Here is an 8,087-nt window from a genome sequence, read left to right as displayed (position 1 = left end):
TGAGCAAATAATTTCTTTTGATAATCTCTTTGCTTGATAGTCCCCATTAAATATCTCTTTGTGTGTAGGGCAAAATAGAATGTCATTTTGGTGGGGCTCAGCCAGTTGTATGCTCCAGTAGCCACAACCATAAAAGATCATTATGTAAAAAGAAATGTCATCAACACACTGACCAACCATGATTTAGAGGACCTCTGATGTAGGAAGCTACCCACTTCTGAGAGAGGGGATGGACTCAGGTTCAGAATGAGATGTACATTCATGGCCTTGGTCATTGTGGGAATTTCTTTTGCTTGACCATGCATATTTGTTGCCAAGGTTTTCCTTTGCTTTTCTAGTGTTTTTCCAGTGCAGGGCATGAATGGGCAGTAGAGAGGGAGGATAAATACTTGTTCATTAAAAAAATCATTAAAGAAGTGAAGAGTCTTGTCCCTTAAAAGATTTAGGGTATTTCATTCTAATTACTGGTTTTTGATGGTAGGATTGAGGTTGGGAGATAGATGGTAAAAGAAAATAAGGCAGTTTCAGCTTATGAATAGGTTGGATTCAGAATTAAATAGGAGGAAGAGAGCAGTGTAGTTTGCATTTGAGAAATTCTGTAGTATCTGCAACTCCCTCGAGTTTTTTCCTGAAAGAAAAACCCATCTTATAAACAACACTATTTTGATGATGATTTGAAGGAATAAAAGGGGAGCATGCATAGTACTGGAAGAGATGTGGAGCCAGAAAAAGGAAATGGCTCTATTGCAATAGTGATAGATAATAGATGTACAGCCTGACTGCTATATTGGAAGCCACATTGTAAAAAAAAAAAAAAACCCAAAATTTAATTACTGAAAGCATGAGTCTTGTCCCTTAAAAGATTTGTGGCGTTGTAGTCTTGTTACTAGTTTCTGGTGGCAGGCTATAGGTTGTGAGATCCATAGTGAAGAAAATAAGGCAGCTTTAGTTGGTTGGGCCCAGAACAGATAGAAGGAAGTGAACAAAAGGAAGGAATCCAGTAAGTTGGGAATTGTGTGGATCTTCCCAACACCCCAGGCCTTTTAGCACTATATAAATGTTACTTATTTTTATTTTCAGAAAACCATAAAAATAATTTGAGCTTTCTTTCTCTTATTTTCCATAAATGTTGACTCACTCTAAAATTATTTCCAATTCAAAGTCAAAAGTTTTGGGTTTGAGTCTTAACTCTTACTACCTTTGAGATCTTGTATAGATCATCTACCTTCCCCGTGCCTCAGTTTCCTCATCTGTAAAATGTGGCTAACATTACTCATTTTCCTTCCTTACACATTTCTTTTGGTTAGAAACATGTTTTATAAACCATGAAGTACCATGTAAATATAAGCTTCTTTCTATTACTTGATAAATAATGTGGTAAACAATAGGGAAGAGAAAGAGAAGAGAGATAAGACCTGTTCTTTTTGGCCCCAGAAGCAAGAAGTAAGAGCAGTGGAGAGAAGTTTCAAAGAGGCAAATTATGCTTCATAACTGGAAACATTTTAAAATAATTACACCTATCCCAAAGTGGAATGGGATGCATTAGAAAGTGGTAGGTCCCACACCATCAGAGGTTTTCAAGCAAAAGTTACTTGATCACAAATTGAAGTTGAAACCACAGAAGGAAATAAGTAGAAAAATGAGGAAGAACATCTGGCCCAGAGAAGAGAAATCTACCTTTCTCGGTCTTTCTCTTTCACTTTGAAGATTTCTAAATGCTTTCATAGATTCACAGAATCTCTGAATTGAAAAGGAAACTCAGGGCGGTCCTCCAGGACAACCCACTTCTAAATAAAAGCCCTTTATAGCATCCCTGACAAATGGTCAAGTAAACTTAGCTTGAAGACATCTAATGATGCAGGACCTACCACTTTCCAATGCATTCCACTTCTAGATAGATGTATTTATTTGAAAGTATTTCCTAATATGAAGCATAAATTTTCTTCTTTGCTGTTCCCTCTCACCCCTACTGCTCCTAGTTCTTCCCTTTTGTGTCAAAGAAAATATAATTCCTCTTTTACATGTCAGTCCTTCAGATTCTTGAAGACAAAAATTTTGTGTCCCCCTCACCCACCTGAGTCTTCTCTTCTCCAACTAAACATGGCCTAGTTCTCTCAAATGATACTCCTATGGAATGAAACTGAGACACTTCACTAACCTAGTTCCTTCCCTCTGGAGTGCTCCATCTCATCAATACCCTTTCTAACATGTGGTACCCAGAACTGAATATATTTTTCCAAAGAAAGAATGACATAAATCCCTTTCATTTGTTGAGCATTTCATTATTTCATTAGTTATTTACATCATCCCCTCCAGGTCATCAGGGCAGAGTTTATAATCTCCAGCATCACTGGATAGAGGAGAAGGAACATCCTTCCCAGAATAATTGGCAGAGTTAATTTGATAGTGGCTTCAGAACTGGAAGGGGGTGTCCTTGCTGCCCCATGGCAGCTGGTGAGATAGTTGGAGAGTGAAGTGAAGCATGAGTGGAGCTAATCCTAGATGTGTGGGACTGAAACAACCTCCAATCAGTACCACAGGGGAAGGTTTCAGGCATGAAAGACTTAAGTACTCTAGGGATTGGTTTCTGGTCTGGGAAGCATGGTGGCTGATGGGATGGTGGGGGCAAAATTGGTATGGATTCTTGAGCAAGAGAAAAAGGTAAGTGCCTTTGGTAGGTTATGCTAAGTAGCTTAGTATAAACTATGATGTCTCACAAGACTTTCAATATAAAAATAAATTCATTCCAGGTCTTTATGCAGAATTTCTAGAGAGTATTTCCACCATGAAGTTCCTGGGTCTGTGGCTTATAGTAACAGGTGGTATGCTATTCCCTCAGTAGTGACAATATCTTTTCATAGAAAGAAAGCTTCATGGGCAGATAACTCGAGTTGAGGGATTTGAGAATGTCTTATATCCCCCAGGTAGTTTTTCTGGTACTCTCACTCCATTGTCCATGCCTAAATCAATAGTTGCACCAATCTGAGATACCACCAAAAATGATTTAGTCAACATGAAGAGTTCTATCAAAGAACCTTTCCAGCTTGAAAACTTCATCCATTCATTCAACAAGCATTTATTGCATTCTCTGCCATATGTCAGGAATTGTACTCCTTCTTGGGCATACAAAGATAGACATAAAATAACCCTTACCTTCAAGAAACATACACTGTACATATACACAGATAAATAGAGACAAAGCAAATATGAAGTAATTTCTGGTAGGAAAGGAACTAGTAATTAGGAGACTTCATATAAGGAAGCGGTAGGTGAGCTGGGGCTTGAAGGATGATAGGCATTCTAACATGTTGGGGAGGGAATGAATTTCAGGATTTGGGGACAGCCTATGCAAGGTCAGAGAGGCAAGAGAAGGAATTCCATGTATAAACTAGCAGGCCAGTTTATCTGGAGGGGCAGTAACATGGAATAGTAGACTAGAAAGGTCAGTGGTGTTCACTCTGAGATGGGCTTTAAATCTCAGGCTGATGATTTTGTATTATATACCAGAAGCAATAAGGAACTATTGAAGATTTTGTTTTGAGTAGGGAAGTGGCACAGTCAACTTTATTTTAGGTATATTGATGGGGTATCTATGTGAAAGATGAAGATAGGAGAAAGGAGAGATGTAAAGAAGGGAAACTAATTGGAAGGCTACTGCAGCAGTAAAGGTAAATGGTAATCAATTAAGTGATCAATTAACAAGTGTTTATTAAGCACTTATTATGTAGCAGGAACTTTGCTATGAATTAGATAAGAGTTTGAACATGGGTGGAGTCCATGGTAATGGGGAGAAGGAAATGGAAGCTAGAAATGGTGGGCAAGTAGTATTGACAGGATTTGGTGCCTGATCACATATGGATGTGGAGTGAGGAAGAGGGAACATTCACTGTTTTGAATAACATATATTTTCAAAAACATGAAACAGGGGAAAGAATTCTGACCCAGTAGTCAGAGGATCAGATTCACATCCTACCTCTCAGTTACTACTCAGGTAACCTTGGGTAGGTTACTTGTCCTCTCTGGGCTTTCAGTTTTCTCAGCTGTAAAATGAAGGGGTTGGACTAGCTGGACTCTGATGTCCTTTCCAGCTATAGATCCAGCTTAGATCCTGTGATTCTTCTTGCAGAATTTGCATGCTGCACCCTGGAATTTACAAGAACAATTGTAGCCTGAAAAGGGAATAAGTCTAAGTAGATCTGTAGCCTTTTGGGAGCATGCATCTGTTTGATGTGGACTAGTGTGGAAAACTGAGGCTTGTAGGGTGACTTGGAGTCAGTGGGCTAGCTGAGGTTGGCACAATGGGGGTGGCAATAGGAACTAGCTACTGTGTTGCTTTGGGCAGATTCAGAAGAGGCAGCTGGTGCTTCAACGCAGGCAGCAAGTAGGGAGAGAAGGATTGGACCCATGACTATTTGGGGCAGCTCTAGGGCCTTAGTCAGAAGAGATAAGTTAAGAATTCCCAGAACATAAGAGAGACTGGATGTAGGGAGAGATTATCCAGTGATTGTGACTGAAAGTAATCCAAGAGCCTAGAGGTCAGTAGAGAGAGCTAGGCTAAGTTCAGTGTGATGCAAGCTGAGCATGGAAATGAGAAGCAGGACTGAGCAGAGGGATGCAGGTGCTATCAGGCTGTCTCTATCTGTCTCCCTGGTAATTCTCAATCAGAAATGCATTCATGTCATCGAGCATCCTGATAGCATTTTCTGCATTCTGCTAACCCCTTTGGTATGAGTGATATGCCTCGGTGTAATGGACAATTTTGATGGTTCTTCCCTTCCCCTTCAATTTCTGCTGCAGGTGACTGCCGGAGTCACTGCATATAAACATGTCTTGAGCTATTTTAATTGTGAAAAATAGTCTGGTTAAGAAGTACTGTTGGAAGGGCAGCTAGATGGTGCAGTGGATAGAGCACCGGCCCTGGAGTCAGGAGTACCTGAGTTCAAATCCAGCCTCAGACACTTAACACTTACTAGCTGTGTGACCCTGGGCAAGTCACTTAACCCCAATTGCCTCACTAAAAAAACAAAAAACAAAAACAAAAACAAAAAAAAAGAAGTACTGTTGGAGGCTTTGACAGTGTAGACCATCTATTTGGTGATACCACAGTGTGTCATCTCCAAAATCCCCAATGTTGCAGTATGGAGTCAGAGGGCACAGCCATTATGAGTGACTCCCCACCCCAGCCTCATTCTCCCAGTGATTTTTATTGTAGATGTAATCATATTTCCTAACTCATAGTTATTTGTGGACTTGCCCTCCCACCCCACCCTCCACTAGAATATAAGATCCAGGAGGGCAGGTACTGTGCAATATTTCACCGCCCCCCCCAACACTTAGACCTCACATAGTAGGAACTTAAATATTTATTACATTCAGTAGAACTTGTGAAATTTAAATCTATAGGCAATGACAGATGAGAAGGCTGACTTCAATAACTTTCCAATTTCATCAAATGTCTTCATAAAGGGTAAAGAAGAAGGCAGCTAGGTGGTGCAGTGGATAAAGCACTGGCATTGAAATCCAACCTTAGGAATTTGATACTTACTAGCTGTTTGACCCTGGGCAAGTCACATAACCTTCATTGCCCCCCCCCAAAAAAAAAGAGTGAAGAAGGAACAATTTGGAACTTTTGGGTCTGGACCTGTGATTTCTGTAACTCAGGGAATTTCTGGCAAGGAAACTTTCTCTGCTGATGCTCCACAACATTTCCATAACTTCTAGTCTTTGAGAATTACCTAGGGCACAGGAATGTTAAGTGACTAGCCAAGGGTAACATAGCAATATATATCAGAGGCAGGACATGAACCCTGGCCTTGGTGGCACAAAAGGAAACCATGTATACATGGTACCATGCTCCATTCCAATGAGAATCTTATTGTAGTTTCAGAATTTTTCAGGAATCATTCTCTTGTTGAGGGCTTTCTAATTTCTGAAAGCTGGGGCTGTTGCATTTTTGGTTTTGACTTAATTTTTGTCTACCTCAGTTTCCTCATTTCTAAAATGGGGATAATAATAACACCTACTTCATAGGCTTGTAGTGATTACAAGGAAGGCAGGCAATAAGCATTTATTTAGCACCTACTATGTACTAGGCACTCTGCTAAGCACTTTGCAAATATCTCATTTTATTCTCACAACAAACATGAGAAATAAATGACATTATTATCTCCATTTTACAATTAAGGAAACTGAGGCAACTAGATTTTTTTTAAAAAGAGACTTGTCCTAGAGTCACACAGCTATTAAGTGTCTGAAAGAGGATTTGAATTTAGGTTTTCTTGACTCCAGGTCCATCTCTCTATCCACTGGGCCATCTAGAAGCTGCCGCTAATATAGTATTTCTAAAGTTCTTTGCAAACATTGAAGTACTATCCATATAAACACCACCTCTAATTGCTGCTGTTGTTCATATCCCTGACACCTAGCAGTGTGCCTATCACCTAGTAGGTGCTTAATAAATACTTGTCTTTTGGCTAATTTCAAAATCAGAAGGAAATTCTCTCTATATAACGATTCCAGGAAGCAGTCTGTGTGACATCAAACTCCTTCACGGGGCTTACAGCAACCATTCTCAACAGAGGATTTCCTTAAAGTCCTCATTTGTCTGAGAAAACTCATGCCCTTACTATTACAGTTGAGAGACAAAGTTACTTGTGGTTGTTCAGTTTTAACCACGGAACATCATCATTGTCATTAACAGGTATTTTGTAAAACCATCTCAGTAGTTTGGCTAAACCAGTTTGAAGATAACAGATTGGTCTCAAAGCTGTCAGTGGGTTAGGGGGATGTATACCCCAAGCATGTGAAGATTTCCCCCTGTGGAATGGATAGATGAGAACAGTTTGTTCCAACAGCCATGAAGGTGCCTGATGCAGGCACTGTGGAGTGCTTAGGGCTCCGTCAGGCACTGAAGGCATCAAAATCATCCAATGTAGCCTGGGGCATTACCCGTTGTCTCAATTTTTGTCTTGCTACTGGAAGGGAGACTGAGGCTGATGACTTTGTGTGACTCTGCCTCACTTAAATCAAATTCCTATGCAAATCAAGATATTACTCTCCGATATCATTCATCCTCTTCAAAAATGAAGCCTGAACAACAAAAACAATTTTGCCAGGCATCAACGAGTAGGACGTCTATGTGACTGAACTTTATTACTGCACAACTACTCCAGAAATCCTACAAGATTCAAATACATGAAGTCAGAAGGTCCAGATAAAATAATGCAGAAGGATGTCCATCACTGTCCAATCTCATAGTATTCCTTATCATTGTGAGAAATTATTATTGCTCTCTTGTATCAGTAACTAATTATTGTGTTAGGACCAAGGTTTTTCCTTCTTTCTATTTCCTCATCCAGAAATCAACCAGTGTGGGAAATCTTTCTAAAACATTTGCTCAGCCAGGGTCACTGAGATCTTATCAAAGATAGTAAAAGAAATTCTAAGTTTGGACTAAAGGGCAACGAACATTCCTGCTCCCTGGGTTTGCTCAGACACGGCTGGGAAAATGTGGATTCTCCCTTTTTTCCGACAGGTGATATGGAAATTGATAAGTTTCTTTGACCAAGATTTGGGTGACCCAAGCCATGTACTCCTACACCCTCATTGTAATATAGCCAACTCTCTCATTGTATTATTCATTGTCCCATTATTTGTTAACCAATCAGGATTTATTTCCACCCACAGGAACACCTGTTCTTCCAAGGACATATAAACTGTGAATCCACCATCATTAAGTGGTCTGTGGTCTAAGAGCTATGACCCAATGATCATCCTTTTATTAATAAACATGCTGGCTCATTAATAAAATGATTCAATTACCCAGAAACGAAGTCCCGGACCTTTATAAACTCACAGCATGTATGTGTACCACCTTCTACCACTCCCATCCTCAGTTTACTAATCTTCTAACAAGCAAGTGAGTACCCTTTGGTAAGATTGCATCTGTACTATGTTAATGGGTGGAGTCACCAGGTGAATTCATTTGGTCAGATTTAGTATCCAGAGAAGAATGACTCCTTCCTTCCCTGTGTGACTCTAATGAATTTTTCTTCAGTCCCGGACAAAAGATCAATGGCAGATGCCTA

Source organism: Dromiciops gliroides, chromosome 3 (genome assembly GCF_019393635.1).
Source record: "Dromiciops gliroides isolate mDroGli1 chromosome 3, mDroGli1.pri, whole genome shotgun sequence".
Classification (NCBI taxonomy): Eukaryota; Metazoa; Chordata; class Mammalia; order Microbiotheria; family Microbiotheriidae; genus Dromiciops; species Dromiciops gliroides.
Note: the sequence above shows the minus strand (reverse complement) of the source record.